This window comes from Mus caroli, unplaced genomic scaffold (genome assembly GCF_978045245.1).
Source record: "Mus caroli unplaced genomic scaffold, Mus_caroli_1 scaffold_8, whole genome shotgun sequence".
Classification (NCBI taxonomy): domain Eukaryota; kingdom Metazoa; phylum Chordata; class Mammalia; order Rodentia; family Muridae; genus Mus; species Mus caroli.
This window is the reverse complement of record NW_028227263.1, coordinates 69,377,449-69,396,142: the sequence shown is the minus strand read 5'-3', so window position 1 is coordinate 69,396,142 and position 18,694 is coordinate 69,377,449.

Below are 18,694 nucleotides of genomic sequence, written 5' to 3'. Positions count from 1 at the left end.
TTAATGACTTGTAACTCTTTAGCCATGTTCTCCTGTAGTTCTTTAAAGTCCTTCTTGATGTCCTCTACCATCATCATGAGATATGCTTTTAAATCCAGGTCTAGTTTTTCAGGTGTGTTGGGGTGCCCTGGACTGGGCGAAGTGGGAGTGCTGGGTCCTGATGATGGTGAGTGGTCTTGGTTTCTGTTAGTAAGATTCTTACCTTTACCTCTCACCATCTGGTAATCTCTGGAGTTGTTATAGTTGTCTCTGTTCAGAGGTTGTTCTTCTGGTGATTCTGAGTATCCTCTGTCAGCAGACCTGGGAGACAGGCTCTCTCCTCTGAGTTTCAGTGGTTAGAGCACTCCCTGCTGACAAGCTTTCCTCTTAAAGGGAAGGTGTACAGATATCTGGCGTTTGGACCTCCTCCTGGCTGAAAAAGAAGGCGGAAAACAGGACCTTTCCCAGATGCTGTGTTGCTTTGGCAGGTCACAGAAGCTGTAGGCTTCTGTGGTGCACACTCTCAGCTGTGCAGACTAAGTTCCTAAGTTCAGTGGAGTCCTGGATCCAAGATGTGCTCCCTGCTCCTGAGGCAGAGGGCTCCTGTGCAGGGCAGACCACTGTCTTCCAGCTAGGAGGGTGCCGGATGTCTGTGGTCCCAAAAGGGTGCTGCCTCAGCGGCTCTGTGGCTCCTGCCTGTCCCAGAAGCTGTCTGCCTCTGTGGTCCTCACTCTGACCTGTACAGACTAAGTTCGGCGGATGGCGCTCCCTGCAGGGCAGGTCACTGTCCTCCAGCTGGGAGGGTGCCGGATGTCTGCGGCCCCAAAAGGGTGCTGCCTCAGCGGCTCTGTGGCTCCCGCCTGTCCCAGAAGCTGTCTGCCTCTGTGGTCCTCACTCTAACCTGTACAGACTAAGTTCGGCGGAGTCCTGGAGCCAAGATGGCGCTCCCTGCAGGGCAGGTCACTGTCCTCCGACTGGGAGGGTGCCGGAAGTCTGTGGCCCCAAAAGGGTGCTGCCTCAGCGGCTCTGTGGCTCCCGCCTGTCCCAGAAGCTGTCTGCCTCTGTGGTCCTCACTCTAACCTGTACAGACTAAGTTCAGAGGAGTCCCGGAGCCAAGATGGCGCTCTCTGCAGGGCAGGTCACTGTCCTCTGGCTGGGAGGGTGCCGGAAGTCTGCGGCCCCAAAAGGGTGCTGCCTCAGCGTCTCTGTGTCTCCCGCCTGTCCCAGAAGCTGTCTGCCTCTGTGGTCCTCACTCTGACCTGTACAGACTAAGTTCGGCGGATGGCGCTCCCTGCAGGGCAGGTCACTGTCCTCCGACTGGAAGGGTGCCGGATGTCTGCGGCCCCAAAAGGGTGCTGCCTCAGCGGCTCTGTGGCTCCCGCCTGTCCCAGAAGCTGTCTGCCCCCGTGGTCCCCACTCTGACCTGTACAGACTAAGCTCTGCGGAGTCCCGGAGCCAAGATGGCGCTCCTAGACCAGCTTTTTAAAATGTATTTATTTGCTTTACATCCTGTTCACAGCTTCCCTCTGCCCTATACTCCCAGTCCCTCCCTCTCATCCCACCTCCCCCAACACCCTTTCTTCTCAGAGAAAGGGAGGCCTTCCATGAATATCAAGCTGCCATGGCATATCAAGTTGCTATAGGACTAGGAACACTTCTCCTATTGAGCTTAGACAAGGCAGCCTAGTTAGAGAAGAGGGGTCCAAAGGCAGGCAATGGAGTCAGATACAGCCTCTCCTGGTTGCTCAGTTGTTAAGGGTCCCACATGAAGACCAAGCTGCACATCTGTTACATACATGTAGGACTGTTACATACATACTACTTCTATCATATGCACACTCTTGGGTTGTTGGATCAGTCTCTGTGAGCTTCTGTGGGTTCAGGTTCATTGTTTCTTGAAAGGTTTCTTATAAAGTTCTTTACTCCCCTGGGTCTGTCAATCCTTCCTTCCCTTCTTCCACAAGATTCCCCAAGCCTAGTCTAATGTTTAGCTGTGGTGTCTCTGTATCTGTTTGCATCTGATGTTATGTGAAGTCTCTCAGAGTACAGTTATGCTAGGTTCCTGTCTGTGAGTATAAGAGAATATCATTAATAGTGTCAGGTGTGGGCTCCGTCTCAAGGCATGAGTCTCATTGTTCAGTCATTGGTTGGCAATTTCCTCAATTTCTGCTCCATCTTTAGCTATGCACATCTTGTATACAGAATAAATTTTTCATCAAAGATTTTGAAGTTGGGTTGGTATCTTCATTCCTTCATTGGAAGTCTTGCCTGGTTACAGGAGATGGCCATTTCACATTCCATATTCCCTAGTTCTAGGAGCCTCAGGCCAATCTTATGAATAGACTTTATTATAAAAATGAAGAAATATATATTTTTGTCTTGTTTTGTTTTGGCATTTTCCGCTGGTAGTCTTGAGCCTTTGTAATATTCTATGTTTACATGTTGGGTGAGAATATTGCTCATGCTGTCCTGCAATGGTTATACTTCATGCATATCCTTAAAATCCCTAATACTCACATCTCCTAAACAAATGTATTTGGAGTGTACTATAGGAAATGCAGTGGGGGTAGAAAAAAATTCTAGAACTTTATTAGAAGTTTAATATTGAATAGTAAGTTTATATATATATATATTTGAAATTTTTAATTATTAGATAGTTGTGACTCTGTGAGTTTAACTGCACCAGTATCTCTTAGAGAATTGCACCATCTGACATAAGAAAAAAAATCAAATGTTCTAAGAAGCAGACATTTTGCAGAAACCCATAAAGGACAAGCCCTCTACTATATACCATATATATCGCCTTATTCAATCACAACTAATCTAATCTGTAGTTTATGTGCCTCATATTTGAAAATTAAGACAGACCAAGAAGCACTCAGTCATCCAGGAAACATCTCAATTGGTAAGTATGAACGCCTCCAGGATCCATGAGAATCCAATATGCATGGTGATGCTTTATTATAATTCCAGCAATCTCTGTGACTGGCTAGCCAAACAGCATAGCCTACATGGCTAGCTAAAAGCAAAGAGAAACTCTGTCCCAAAGAGAAGTGTGGAGGTGGTGAGATTGCTCAGCAGGTAAAAATCACTTGACTTAAACCTTATAGTCTGAGATTGCTCGATGAGATCCACATAGTGGAAGAAGCGGACTCATATACATACACATTGTCCTATGACCACCACAAGTGTTCTTTTATAGTGCCTGCATGTGTTAACCAATGTGCACAGACAAATAAATATAATGAAACACTCAAAACTAAAACACATAACTCAAGAATCATACCCAAGGCTGACCTCTGGTGTCCACATGCATGTGTGCATAGATCTGTCTGTACATGCACCAACAGGAATATATACCCACACCACCCCCACTGCAAATTCATAAAATTCTTTAAATTGTTAGTGGACAATTATAATTTGTAGTCAAATCTAGTTTTCTTAAGCATCTATAAACTTCAGCTTTCCATAAAGAGCTCTGAATGGCTATCTATTTGATGATACTTTGTAACAACAGGATGGAATTCTGTTCATCCAATACATACTTAAATACCTCTTTGTCTTGACTCTCACTATCTGGAGAAAAGGCATCTTGCTAATTATTACTAGATGGCTCTTTTCTGAGCATCGAATCACACTAATGTCCTACCTTTGTGCTGTTCATTATTATAACCATGCTATTGTACAATTCTTTTATTTGTCTTAATACTTAAAAATATAGCTACTAGCCCTCTATGAAGAGTGGAGGAAACCCTGAGTGAATGTTTATTGTTGACATGAGAACAGCCATACCAGAAACTAAATGTCTCAGATCCAAGGAAATGGCAAAGCCTTCCCTGATGTGGCTCAAAGACTGGACAAAGCCTTCTTCTGATCCAAGTACCAGGATTGCCCAGTGTATAGAGAAACTATCCACTAGAGCTTCCTCCTCTCAGATAGTTATACATGAAACTGGTCTTCTAGAGAGACCACATACAGAGATTAGCTAAATCTGCCTCCTTGTTCAGTCACATTTAATAAATAGCTCTCATTGTTCAGCCATGTAAAATGAATCCTCTCCTTCAATTCATAGACACAAAATAAATTTTCTGAGCTTCTGGTGTTGATGGTATGTCTCTACAGAGCACACGACCCACCCTATCCTAGTTTATCTGTATGTGTGTCTGTAGTTTCTTCATTTGTTGTCACCACAGTCCAATCAGTACTTAAGCCAAGAAGATCCATACCAAGGCACATACAGAATTACTACTAAGTGCCTATTCAAGGTTAAAATCTGGTGCCTACCAGTTTTTAGTCTTGTGATCTTGAGTAACTTTCCTTTTGTTTGTTTCATTTTATTCCTCTTAAAATGAACAATATTAGCACTCAGCTAATAGGGTTGCCATGGAGATTATCTAAAAACATGGTAAATAAACAGTGCCTTGAGTGAGATAAGCATTCGAGAACTGTTAGCTTCTACAATAGTACATCAGTGGAAAGCCAAATCTATCTTCTGCACCCTGAAACATCTAAGTCAATACTGTGAACATAAGCCATTATTGTTAAATTCTGTACAGATAGTACTGATCTTGAAGGCAACACACTCCTACATTACTTTTTCTGTTGTTAAAAGGAAATGTCAGTCAACTGCCAAGGTTATTAAAGACCCCATAAAACCAAGTCTTTCTCTTTGTTATAATCATAAGGATTAAAGGTGACTAAAAGGAAAGCAATTTCTGTGTATGATTTGATGGCATTTAATTTCTTAACTTAGGCACCAGCTAAAAGCTAAATACTTGAAGCTGCATGTGAACAACACATCCAGAAATTCACATCGTAGAGTGCCAGTGTCCACATGCAAGTAGGCTGTCTTAGCCCAGGCTGGTATAACAAAATTAATCTAAGTGCCAGTAACAAATACATATTCCTCATAGTTCTGAAGACTAAAAGTCTAGCATCATGGCACCAGCATGACTGGGTTCCAGTAAGTCTCTTTCTCCTTCTCCTTCTCATGCTACCTCCTTTTATTTAGCCTTGATGTGCCCTCACATAGACTCAAGCAAGCCAGCTAGCTCTCTGATGTCTGCTTGTATAAGAGCACTAACCTCACTGATGATCCATCGTCATAATTATCGCCCAATTTTCTACCTCTTAACATCATTGCATTTGGAGTTGGTATTTTAGCACATGTGTTTTGAAGTTCCATAGACTATGGTAGCTCCATGTCTACTTTATTCCAACTTCCATTCCTGAGATGATGCAGTCATTGTTACAGATCTATCCCAAGAGATCTGGGAAAGTTGCTGGATAAATATGTTACAGCATAAATTCTGCAAGGTAGTGATAAGGTTCTAGGCATGTATGTTATTCTATATTTGTCCTAATCTACATCTGAGGAGGCCCTTAGTAGAAATAACACTGATATTGGGGAAGGGGAAATTCTGTAGGACAACAAATACCCTTCTGAAGGATCATAGTTGCAAGAAAATTACTCTGCTCTAGAGCAACTCATCCCACTGAAGTACACATGCAAGTGGAACCCACAAACTAATATAAGGTATAATGGACAGGAATGCAAACACTCCCTGTCAGCAAATGGTTCATCTGAGAGAGATCGTTGGAGGAAGTCCTGGCTGGAGTTGGAAAGAAGGCAGGCTAAGACTGCCATCATATCTGGAATTATCAATAACTAGCATTCTTAGGATCCAATGAGGATTGCTGACAAGGATGTAAATAAATCTTAGTAACTGGCTATAGGGAAAGGGGTATTAGATTCCCCTCTCTTTCCTTTTAATTCACTCATTAAACACACACACACACACACACAAGAAATAAGGGACAGAGACAGACAGAGGCACAAAAAGACAGAGGTAGGGAGAGAATGATACAGAGACCGAGGGGTATTGTGTACTCCTCATCATGCTATTCTTTGTGAGCCATATGAAACAGAAACGCCCATCTAAGTCTTCTGAGACTATAAGGATCACTTGTCCAAATAAATTCTCTATATTCTTGTAAGGGTAACCACACTCATAAAACAATCATTTTCATAGTAGAGAAGTCATTTCCAAACATTAGACCTTGGTCTCTCAGGATGAGACCATCCCAAATCTTACTAGAAGGAAGGACAGAATAGACTGAATGGCTTGAGAACTCAGGTGCACAGAAAGTATAAAAGGCATATTCCAGGAATGATTGCCATTCAGATAAAACTTCACAAAAGGGACAGTGAGTTGTAGAGATAGCTCAGCAGCTAAGAGTTCTTGCTGATCTTCCAGTGGACCTTATTTAGCTTCCCTGATATCATGTTATGTGCCTACAAGTAATGGCTTGGATCTTCATCTCTAGTGGACCTGAAAGCTTCCTTTGGATAGCCACACATATCATACACACACACACACACACACACACACACACACACACACACACATTCCTCAAAAAACAAAAAAAATACATATTCAAAAAGAAAGCAAAAATAAATATTAAAAAAAGAAAGCATTCTGGCAGAGAACTCTACAAAGTGAGGGAGGTTTGCCAAAAACAAGCAATAGACAGGCTTTGGGTAGCAAGGTAAAGAGTATGATACCCCAAATTCTGATGAGTAACTTAGTGTGGGAGATATAAAGGAGTCTTTTAGGCTGCCTGTGACAATGGGTCCTTGTGTTGACTGCCACCACCCTCGGCAGCCTGTTTCCCAGGCTCACCAGTTGTCTGCAGCCCCCCACCACATACATGAATTTAGTTATTACTGTACCAATGATGGAGAAATATAAGTCAAATAAATCTGTGGGCTCTAACGACTTGCCTGTGTGGACACACATGCTTGTCCCTAAACTCAGAGTAGGGAATTTGCTGAGATGAGCAGAGATAAAACTCAACGCATCTGAGCATTTGTCACCACCACATGGCTGAATGTCACTGCCCTGCTGCTACTGTGGCCCCTCCCTTTTTTGCCCACCCCCATAGGAAACACTGTGGGATGAGACACCCCTCACCACACGACACCATGGTAGCAGCAGCTGTGGTCCTCTCATCAGTAAAGTAATGAGGATTCATTTCCGTTTCATCGCCTCTGTCACGTCTGCTTTTTTCCCTCTGCGTTATTTTATTATCATGGCTGAAATTGATTGCCTTAACCAAGCAAGCATCTAAATCGTTTCCCAACATCCTCAATCCCCAGTAGCTCCCATGAGCCCTTGCCTCTCAACCTTGTCTCTCTTTTTGTCACCATTCTTCCCACACCCACCCCCTCCTTCTGCCTTGGTTCATTAACAGGAGAGGAAAAAAACTCATTTGAAATAATTTGAGGGGTGAATCTGCAAGCCGTGTTCTCCGAACAGCCAGGCCAGGCTGGAGCCTGAGAGTAGCCTGTGGCTTGAGTTCTTGGAATAAGAGAGCCTTCTTGTTATCCCTGACTGTCCTGCAGCTGTCTGCAGTCCTCCCTATTGGGAGGCAGGGGGAGGTTCAGACACAGGATCTGCAAAGAAAAAGAATGTGTCTGATGGGCAATCCCCAGGTGGTTTGGAAAAGCAGGCAGAGAAGAGGAGGCAAAGTGGAAGATATTGTGTGAGACATCATCTTGTCATGTCCCATTGTCTGGGAGTGTGTGCTGGACAAATTGGTTTCAGGAGCTGCTGTATATTGTAAGACTTGGGATTCCCACTGAGCCTCGAAGCCTGGCTTCTCAGAACTCAGTTTCTTATAATTTCCTGAGCATTGCCTTCTACTACATGCTGCGAGGTGGGAGAAAACATCAGGTGGGGATGGCTAGGAGGCTTAACCCTTCACATAGGAACATGAGCAGTTATATTTGGGGGAGCATGCTATATCAGGGGAGAGAAGAAAAATCAAAAGACAGGAAGGAGAAAAGGGACATAGGTTTAGGCCTCTGCACCAACCCTCAATCCCCCTGTAGGTATGTAATGATTGGTGGGTCCTTCCATTTGCCTGGCACTGCTCCACAGTGGGCTGCTGCAGAGGCAACCTCCTCCCAGCAAGCTTCTGCTGAGGAGATATTAATTTGTAGTCATCCCCAAATTACTAAGTCTGGGGTGCTACTTAAAAAACATCTCTAATGTGTCAAATTTAAGTTATACTCCATGTAGGAAAAAAAAAAAAAGATGTTCTTCATTCCCCAACCTTGGAGGCTGCAGAGATTATGTGGCATTTCAAAGTGTATGCTACACTGGCACAAAACCTGAGTATAGTTTCCAGCACATAAGTTTAATAGTTCACAATTGCCTATAACTCTAGTCTCAAGGGAGCAGACCACTCTCTGATTATCTACACACACACACACACACACACACGCCCACACGCATATACACACATACATACACATGCACACAAACGTGTAATTAAAAACAAGATAAATCTTTAAAACAAATTTTGAAAATTGAAAAATATAAACACATAATTATTTCTACCTTGACATGATATGTAAAGGATGTGTATGATTTTTGAATCTGTGCTTTGCAATCACCTTGAAACATACAGTAACTATTTTAAGTTTTCAAAATAAAGCTTTTGGCAGTGGGCAGTGTTCAAGTTCTAGTCATGTTCACAGGTGTGACTTTTCATTAGGGCTTACCTTGTACAATGTAGACCTGTATAATCTTTTTGTAGTCAGAGTGTGGGTTTAATTAGAGGGTGGGTTTGGATGTGAATCTGCATGTAACACACCAGTTTGTTTAGACATACCTAGATAAAAAACCATCTGCAGAACTACTCCAAGAAGTGCCTGTCACCATGCTTGCTTGTGACCTCCCTTTTTCCTCCTAACCTCTTTCAGGAAATCTCAGTGTCTTTACCTGTGATATGTGATGTGATGTTTGTGTGAGGCGGGGCAGGTGGGGTGGGGGTAGAGTGAAGCACTATGCAGGTCTTGAAGCAAGAAGATATACACTCTAGATCAGACTCTTCTTTTATGGTCATCAAGTCCTTATGGATATCCTTTTATCCTTCTATAACTGTACCCTGACTGTGACCTCCTTGGTTACCCCAAATCCTTCTGACTCTATCCAGCTTTGTGGACATGCTTACCTGTCTACTTTTCCCCTTCCCTCTTCCTTTAGTCTTAGCTGACACTTTCATCTAGCATATGTTAGCTCAGATCAGCTTTATGGAAACTTCTGGGCTTGCAGTAGAAGAGAGATTGACTGATATTGGTTCTCCTTTACTAATCTTCCAAGATAACTATTTCTGGAGTGAAGAAGTGTGTGATTGATTGAATGCCCCTTCCCCTGGCGGTTGCCTTACCTGTGTTTATCCAATTCCAGATGTGCTTACAGAGCCTGGGGAACCTGCCTTGGACAGTAAGCTGGACTCTGACTGCTGACGGCTTTCCCTGTGCACTGAGAACCTGAAACTACTCATGTCTGTTTCCTGCGGCTCGGGTGCCTGCTCTTCCAAACACAGCCACAGAGAAATGAGAAACCACTTTATTTGGGGGTTGGCAGAGAAAAGGTTTCTCTTCTCCCTGAATCCCAGAAGAGGAAGGATTTAATGTTTCTTAACTCTTTACATCTGGACTCACTGAATCACAGAGACCTGATTCAGATGTATTTTGTGAAACTACAAACATCTGCTGCCCAGCTCCTAAACTGTGTGGACAGAAACCCCTGGGGCCACCTCGACAGGGCCAAGTTCATGGAGAAGGACAGAAGATAATGGGTGGAAAGAGTTTGGGAAGGAAGATGGGGAGGAAGAAGAAGCTCCCAGTATCCAGGGTGTCTGGCTTCCAGATTGATTCTACCACCTTTTAGTTCTGGGCAATGGGAGTAACTTACTAAGACTTTATACACATCTGCATTCTTACCGCTGTATGATGTAAATCTCATGTTTCCGACATCAGTGAGTGAAGAGTAAATGGCTTGAAAGATGAGGACAATTCTAGAATAATGTTTATCATTCAAGCCCAGTGCATACTTTCCGAAGATCTCCCCTAGCTGTTCTCCAGAGCCAGAGTCACCTGAAAGTACTCTGAAGACATCTTTCCTTACATTCCTGAAAAGTCACCTCAGAATTGTAGAGAACAGTTCCATTCATATTTTCTGTTTGTCAGCAGTATCGGCATCCTGTCATTTTGCCTGCTAATTTTGCTATAAAAACTCTCCAGTTAAGAAAGTTCTCTCTCTCTCTCTCTCTCTCTCTCTCTCTCTCTCTCTCTCTCTCTCTCTCTCTCTCTCTCTCTCTCTCTCTCTCTCCCTCCCTCTATCTCTCTCTCTCTCTCTCTCTCTCTCTCTCTCTCTCTCTCTCCCTCCCTCTATCTCTCTCTCTCTCTTTCTCTCTCTCTCTCATGCACATGCACACACACACACACACACACACACACACACACACACACACACTCCCCTAATATATCTGAGAAGTGCAAGTTTATTTCCCAGAAAGCTCCAAACACTTGTCATGAGAAAAGAGTGAATTTATACTTCAAGCTATGCTAAACCCTCGTATCCAAAATAGCCTGTTCCCAAAACCTTATATACTTGAATATGTAATGACACCATATATCAAAAGCAGGGCTCCAGTTCCTACTGCCAAATTCCCTGCCACACTGCAAGTTTTCACAATTTCTCCAGTCCCAGAGAAGGTTCCAGTTACTGCAGAGCTCAGAGTTAGACAGAAGGACACAGAATTAGATTTCACAGCAGAGTTCTGCTGAGATGTGACATCTAATAACTCAACACTGTTACTTCAAGATCACGGAAGGAAGGGAGGAGGATCATCCTGTGTAGGAAGGTAGGAAGCGCTTGTCTGGATCACCCCTGGCTCTTTTTCCACTCTGCAATGTACCTTTCTCTCTGCATATAGTAGTGGTCCTCAAACTTCCAATGTTGTGACCTGTTAATATAGTTCCTCATGTTATAGTGACCCCCAACCATAAAATTATTTGATTAATACTTCATAATTGTAGTTTTACTACTGTTATTGATCACAGTGTGAGTATTTTATATACAGAATAGCTGATATGTATCCTCAAAGGGTCATGACCACAGGTTGAGAACCATAGGCAAATATAGCATCCTCTCAAGATCTGGAATCTACAATCCATTGCTCCAATTAATGTCACTTCTGGGATTAATATCACTTTATCTTGTCCTCTTATAATTTTTGCTTAACATCATATTCTTTTCACATTATCATAACTTGTACAGTTCTTGATATTTTTCTTTTTTTTTTGTTATTTTTTTATTATTATTATTATTTTTATTACATATTTTCCTCAATTACATTTCCAATACTATCCCAAAAGTCCCCCATAGCGCCCCCCACTTCCCTACCCACCCATTCCCATTCTTTTGGCCCTGGCATTCCCCTATATTGGGGCATATAAAGTTTGCAAGTCCAATGGGCCTCTCTTTCCATTGATGGCCGACTAGGCCATCTTTCGATACATATGCAGCTAGAGACAAGAGCTCCAGGGTTCTGGTTAGTACATCATGTTGTTCCAACAATAGGGTTGCAGATCCCTTTAGCTCCTTGGGTACTTTCTCTAGCTTCTCCATTGGGAGCACTGTGATACATCCAATAGCTGACTGTGAACATCCACTCCTGTGTTTGCTAGGCCCCGGCATCGTCTCACAAGAGACAGCTATATTTGGGTCCTTTCAGCAAGATCTTACTAGTGTATGCAATGGTGTCAGCGTTTAGAAGCTGATTATGGGACGGATCCCTGGATACAGCAGTCTCTAAATGGTCCATCCTTTCATCACAGCTACGAACTTTGTCTCTGTAACTCCTTCCCTGGGTGTTTTGTTCCCAATTCTAAGAAGGTGCACAATGTCCACACTTTGGTCTTCATTCTTCTTGAGTTTCATGCGTTTATCAAATTGTATCTTATATCTTGGGTATCCTAAGTTTTGGGCTAATATCCACTTATCAATGAATACATATTGTGTGAGATCTTTTGTGATTGTGTTACTTCACTCAAGATGATGCCCTCCAGGTCCATCCATTTGGCTAGGAATTTCATAAATTCATTCTTTTTAATAGCTGAGTAGTACTCCATTGTGTAAATGTACCATAATTTCTGTATCCATTCCTCTGTTGAGGGACATCTGGGTTCTTTCCAGCTTCTGGCTATTATAAATAGTTTCTCTAGAATATCTTCTTATTTTCCCAAAGTCAATTTAAGTGTTTTTGTGGTGCTAGCAAAAATTACTTTATAATGTAATGGTTTTATTATTATCTTTGCCAGGCTGGAAGAGTCTTTTCCTGTGTTGATGGTATGGCTCAACACACAAGGTAAATGAATGGCTAGATGGTCACATTGCCTAATGCTCTAATGTTAAGTTCCTCTTGGCTTAATTGCTGGGAGAGTAGAAAATGTACTAAGCTCAAACAGTGGCTGAGCTGGATTGCACACTTAAGTCAGTAAGGCTGTGGCTCCCAAATGTCTCTCAGATCACCCAGAAGGCTTAATAAGGAGTAGATTCTGGGCCTTACTCCCGAAGTTCCGGATTCAGTAGTTCTGGGTAGAGCTATTGACCTTCCAACAGCATTGTTAGGAGTTATGATGGTTTATTAGAAATGTCCCAAAGTTTGGGACAAACTAGTCTTGTCTATGTTATCAGGAAACAAACTAAAATATTACCAGCTCATATACAATTCACTTAAATAGCCACAAGGCCAGTATGGAGGGAGACTAGTCTTTTTACCCGCTTCTTCCAGGTACCATGTTTAATATCAAATAGGAACACTAAAGTCACACCTCCACTATGCCATCACCCTCTATATACACAGGCATTATTATCTCACTATTTTTCCTTTGAATTATTTAGTCAGCTAGATTTTAGGTTGGCAAACAATAATCAGTTGTACTGTGGCATTTTAATAAATATGTTTCATTAGATGTTGATCTCACTCATTTTTCTCCTCTGATGCCTTACCTACCTCTGTCCTCTTGGCTTGGTATCTTTCCATATAGTCCATCACTTCTCTTTCATTGCATTATCCCACCATCCCTATTCTTACTACTTAAGATAGTTCCTACCTTCTCCATACCACCTATCAAATGCCCATCAATTCAAATTATATCTCCCTGCATTCCCTTCATCAAGCCTACCCCCTCCTTTGCCGCACATGATCTTCTGTATTCCTGACTCCTCACCCCTAGATCATTCTTAAAAATCTATTCTGTTTTCTCTTCCCAGGAAGATATAAATGGCCCTCCTAGTCCCTTCCTCTATATTTAACCTCTTTGTGTCTCCAAACTGTAGTGTATTTATTTAATTGCTAAAATTTTCATGTAAGAGAATATATACCATGTTTCAATTTCTGGGTCTAGGATACCTAATTCTAGATAATTTTTTCTAGCTCCATTCACTTGCCTACCAATTTCCTGATGCCATATTTTTAATAGCTGAATAATACTCCATTGTGTAAATGGATCTAACTTTATCTATTCTTTTTTAAACAACTTTTTAAAAGATTTATTTTCATCATATGTATGTGAGTACACTGTCACTATATTCAGACACACCAGAAGAGGGTATTGGATCCCTTTACATATGGCTGTGAGCTACCATGTGTTTGCTGGGAATTGAAATCAGGACCTCTGGAAGAGCAGCCAGTGCTCTTAACCACTGAGCCATCTCTCCAGCTCCTCTTTATCTGTTCTTTAGTTGATAGACATCTAGGTTGTTTTCAAGTTCTGGCTATTATATAGAGAGCAGCAATAAACATGGTTGACTAAGTGTCCTTGTGGCAGACTGAAATACCCATTAGTTACATTCCAAAGAGTGGTATACCTGGGTCTTGAGGTAGAGTGATTCTCATCTTCCCAAAGAACTGCCATACAGCTATTTTTGAATGTTCCCCTCACTCCACATGCTTGCCAGCATTGTGTTATTGATCTTAGCCATTCCAACAATTGTAAGGTGAAATAATCCTAGCCTATTGGGAATCAAATAATTTTTATTAAAAGAATTTAAGAGCAAGGTGAACTTGTTTTGTTCTTGTTGTTTTAGAAGTAATATTTGGCACTCACAAAATAATAAAATAAATACTATGGGGATGAATATCTGCAGTGAAATATGAAATTACAGAAAGATATTAGATGGTATGAGAAAATTTAAATGTAATTAAACTGACAGAACATGTCAAGGAACTATAAAGTATAAAATTAACACAGTAGAAAATTAAAGCAGTAATGTAGGTGACAAACTAAACCCCTAAAAATGGAGAAGGAAATAAATTCTAAGGAGATTTAAAAGAACGGAAATGGATATGTGGCTGAATGGTATAATTTATTTAATTTACTAATTTTCCCTGATGCATAAACTTTTTTCTTTTAGATACTGTTTATGAGCTCTCTGTTGCTGTTACATCTGACAGCCATTCAAATCATCCCTAGCACCTATTTGTCAGATAGGATTTTTCTAAGGGAATATTAAAGGTATCAGAAAATAAGGACTAATATATTAAGAAATGTTATTTGCATGATGGGCCCAGAAAACTGAAGGAAAATAATCATAAAAGACACAGCAGGGACTAGCCAAAATGGTTCAATAATAAAAGCACTATGACAAAGCAGGAACCATTGTTCAATTCCAAAGACTACACTGTGGACGAGTTGAACCAGTTCCTTCAGGTTGTTCTCCTACAGTCACTGGCACCATGGTGTGTACATGCAAACACACACATACAAATAATACATATATACATACATGTACTCATGCATGCATATATATACCTAATATATTTTAATGTTTTCTTGAAAACTTCATACATGAGCATTATATCTACATCACTGTCATTGTTACCTCTTCTCTTCCAAATTCTTCCATGTGTCCTCATTCCTGAATTCATGATTATTTATTTATTTATTTATTTATTTATTTATTTTTATTAGGTATTTTCCTCAATTACATTTCCAATGCTATCCAAAAAGTCCCCAATACACTCCCCCCCCCAGTTGCCCACCCACCCACCCCCACCCCTTGGCCCTGGCATTCCCCTGTACTGGGGCATATAAAGTTGGCAAGTCCAATGGGCTTATCTTTCCAGTGATGGCCGACTAGGCCATCTTTTGATACAAATTCAGCTAGAGTCAAGAGCTCTGGGATACTGGTTAGTTCATAATAATGTTCCACCTATGGGGTTGCAGTTCCCTTTAGCTCCTCCATTGGGGGCCCTGTGATCCATCCAATAGCTGACTGTGAGCGTCCACTTCTGTGTTTGCTACCCCTGCATTGTCTCACAAGAGACAGCTATATCTGGGTCCTTTCAGCAAAATCTTGCTAGTGTATGCAATGGTGTCAGCTTTTGGAAGCTGATTATGAGAAGGATCCCTGGATATGGCAGTCTTTAGATGGTCCATCCTTTCTTCACAGCTCCAAACTTTATCTCTGTAACTCTTTCCTTTGGTGTTTTGTTCCCAACTCCAAGAAGGGGCACAGTGTCCACACTTTGGCCTTTGTTCTTCTTGAGTTTCATGAGTTTAACAAATTGTATCTTATATCTTGGGTATCCTAAGATTTTGGGCTAATATCCACTTATCAGTGAGTACATATTGTGTGAGTTCCTTTGTGAATATGTTACCTCACTCAGGATGATGCCTTCCAGATCCATCCATTTGCCTAGGAATTTCATAAATTCATTCCTTTTAATAGCTGAGTAGTACTCCATTGTGTAAATGTACCACATTTTCTGTATCCATTCCTCTGTTGAGGGGCATCTGGGTTCTTTCCAGCTTCTGGCTATTATAAATAAGGCTGCTATGAACATAGTGGAGCATGTGTCCTTCTTACCGGTTGGAACATCTTCTGGATATATATCCAGGAGAGGTATTGCTGGATCCTCTGGTAGTATTATGTCCAATTTTCTGAGGAACCGCCAAACTGATTTCCAGAGTGGTTGTACCAGCTTGCAATCCCACCAACAATGAAGGAGTGTTCCTCTTTCTCCACATCCTCGCCAACATCTGCTGTCACCTGAATTTTTGATCTTAGCCATTCTGACTGGTGTGAGGTGGAATCTCAGGGTTGTTTTGATTTGCATTTCCCTGATGATTAAGGATGTTGAACATTTTTTCAGGTGCTTCTCTGCCATTCGGTATTCCTCAGGTGAGAATTCTTTGTTCAGTTCTGAGCCCCATTTTTTAATGGGGTTATTTGATTTTCTGGAGTCCACCTTCTTGAGTTCTCTATATATATTGGATATTAGTCCCCTATCTGATTTAGGATAGGTAAAGATCCTTTCCCAATCTGTTGGTGGTCTTTTTGTCTTATTGATGGTGTCTTTTGCCTTGCAGAAGCTTTGCAACTTTATGAGGTCCCATTTATCGATTCTCTATCTTACAGCACAAGCCTTTGCTGTTCTATTCAGGAATTTTTCCCCTGTACCCATATCTTCGAGGCTTTTCCCTACTTTCTCCTCTATAAGTTTCAGTGTCTCTGGTTTATGTGGAGTTCCTTAATCCACTTAGATTTGACCTTGGTACAAGGAGATAGGAATGGATCAATTCGCATTCTTCTACATGATAACCGCCAGTTGTGCCAGCATTGTTGAAAATGCTGTCCTTTTTCCACTGGATGGTTTTTGCTCCCTTGTCAAAGATCAAGTGACCATAGGTATGTGGGTTGATGTCAGGGTCTTCAATTCTGTTCCATTGGTCTACTTGTCTGTCATTATAGCAGTTCCATGCAGTTTTTATCACAATTGCTCTGTAGTATAGCTTTAGGTCAGGCATGGTGATTCCACCAGAGGTTCTTTTATCCTTGAGAAGAGTTTTTACTATCCTAGGTTTTTTGTTGTTCCAGATGAATTTGTAGATTGCACTTTCTAATTCGTTGAAGAATTGAGTTGGAATTTTGATGGGGATTGCATTGAATCTGTAGATTGCTTTTGGTAAGATAGCCATTTTTACAATGTTGATCCTGCCAATCCATGAGCATGGGAGGTTTTTCCATCTTCTGAGATCTTCTTTAATTTCTTTCTTCAGGGACTTGAAGTTCTTGTCATACAGATCTTTCACTTCCTTTGTTAGAGTCACGGCTAGGTATTTTATATTGTTTGTGACCATTGAGAAGGGTGTTGTTTCCCTTATTTCCTTCTCTGCCTGTTTATCCTTTGTGTACAGAAAGGCTATTGACTTGCTTGAGTTAATTTTATATCCAGCTACTTCACCGAAGCTATTTATCAAGCTTAGGAGTTCTCTGGTGGAATTTTTAGGGTCACTTATGTATACTATCATATCATCTGCAAAAAGCGATATTTTGACTTCTTCTTTTCCGATTTGTATCCCCTTGATCTCCTTTTGCTGTCTAATTGCTCTGGCTAGGACTTCAAGTACAATGTTGAATAGGTAGGGAGAGAGTGGGCAGCCTTGTCTAGTCCCTGATTTTAGTGGGATTGCTTCCAGCTTCTCACCATTTACTTTGATGTTGGCTACTGGTTTGCTGTATATTGCTTTTATCATGGTTAGGTATGGGCCTTGAATTCCTGATCTTTCCAAGACTTTTATCATGAATGGGTGTTGGATTTTGTCAAATGCTTTTTCAGCATCTAACGAGATGATCATGTGGTTTTTGTCTTTGAGTTTGTTTATATAATGGATTACATTGATGGATTTTCATATACTGAACCATCCTTGCATCCCAGGGATGAAACCTACTTGGTCAGGATGGATGATTGTTTTGATGTGTTCTTGAATTTGGTTAGCCAGAACTTTATTGAGGATTTTTGCATCAATATTCATAAGGGAAATTGGTCTGAAGTTCTCTATTTTTGTTGGGTCTTTATGTGGTTTACGTATCAGAGTAATTGTGGCTTCATAGAATGAGTTGGGTAGAGTACCTTCTGATTATATTTTGTGGAATAGTTTATGAAGAACTGGGATTAGATCTTCTTTGAAGGTTTGATAGAACTCTGCACTAAACCCATCTGGTCCTGGGCTTTTCTTGGTTGGGAGACTATTAATGACTGCTTCTATTTCTTTAGGGTATATGGGACTGTTTAGATCATTAACTTGATCTTGATTTAACTTTGGTACCTGGTATCTGTCTAGAAACTTGTCCATTTCATTCAGGTTCTCCAGTTTTGTTGAGTATAGCATTTTGTAGAAGGATCTGATGGTGTTTTGGATTTCTTCAGGTTCTGTTGTTATGTCTCCCTTTTCATTTCTGATTTTGTTGATTAGAGTACTTTCCCTATGCCCTCTAGTGAGTCGTGCTAAGGGTTTATCTATCTTGTTGATTTTCTCAAGAACCAGCTCCTCGTTTGGTTGATTCTTTGAATTGTTCTTCTTGTTTCTACTTGGTTGATTTCACCCCTGAGTTTGATTATTTCTTGCCGTCTACTCCTCTTGGGTGAATTTGCTTCCTATGGTTCTAGAGCTTTTAGGTGTGTTGTCAAGCTGCTAATGTGTGCTCTCTCTAGTTTCTTTTTGGAGGCACTCAGAGCTATGAGTTTTCCTCTTAGAAATGCTCTCAATGTGTCCCATAAGTTTGGGTATGTTGTGGCTTCATTTTCATTAATCTCCAGAAAGTCCTTAATTTCTTTCTTTATTCCTTCTTTGACCAAGGTATCATTGAGAAGAGTGTTGTTTAGTTTCCACGTGTGTGTTGGCTTTCTATTATTTATTTTGTTATTGAAGATCAGTCTTAGTCTATGGTGATCTGATAGGGTGCATGGGAAAATTTCAATATTCTTGTATATGTTGAGGCTTGTTTTGTGACCAATTATGTGGTCAATTTTGGAGAAGGTACCATGAGGTGCTGAGAAGAAGGTATAT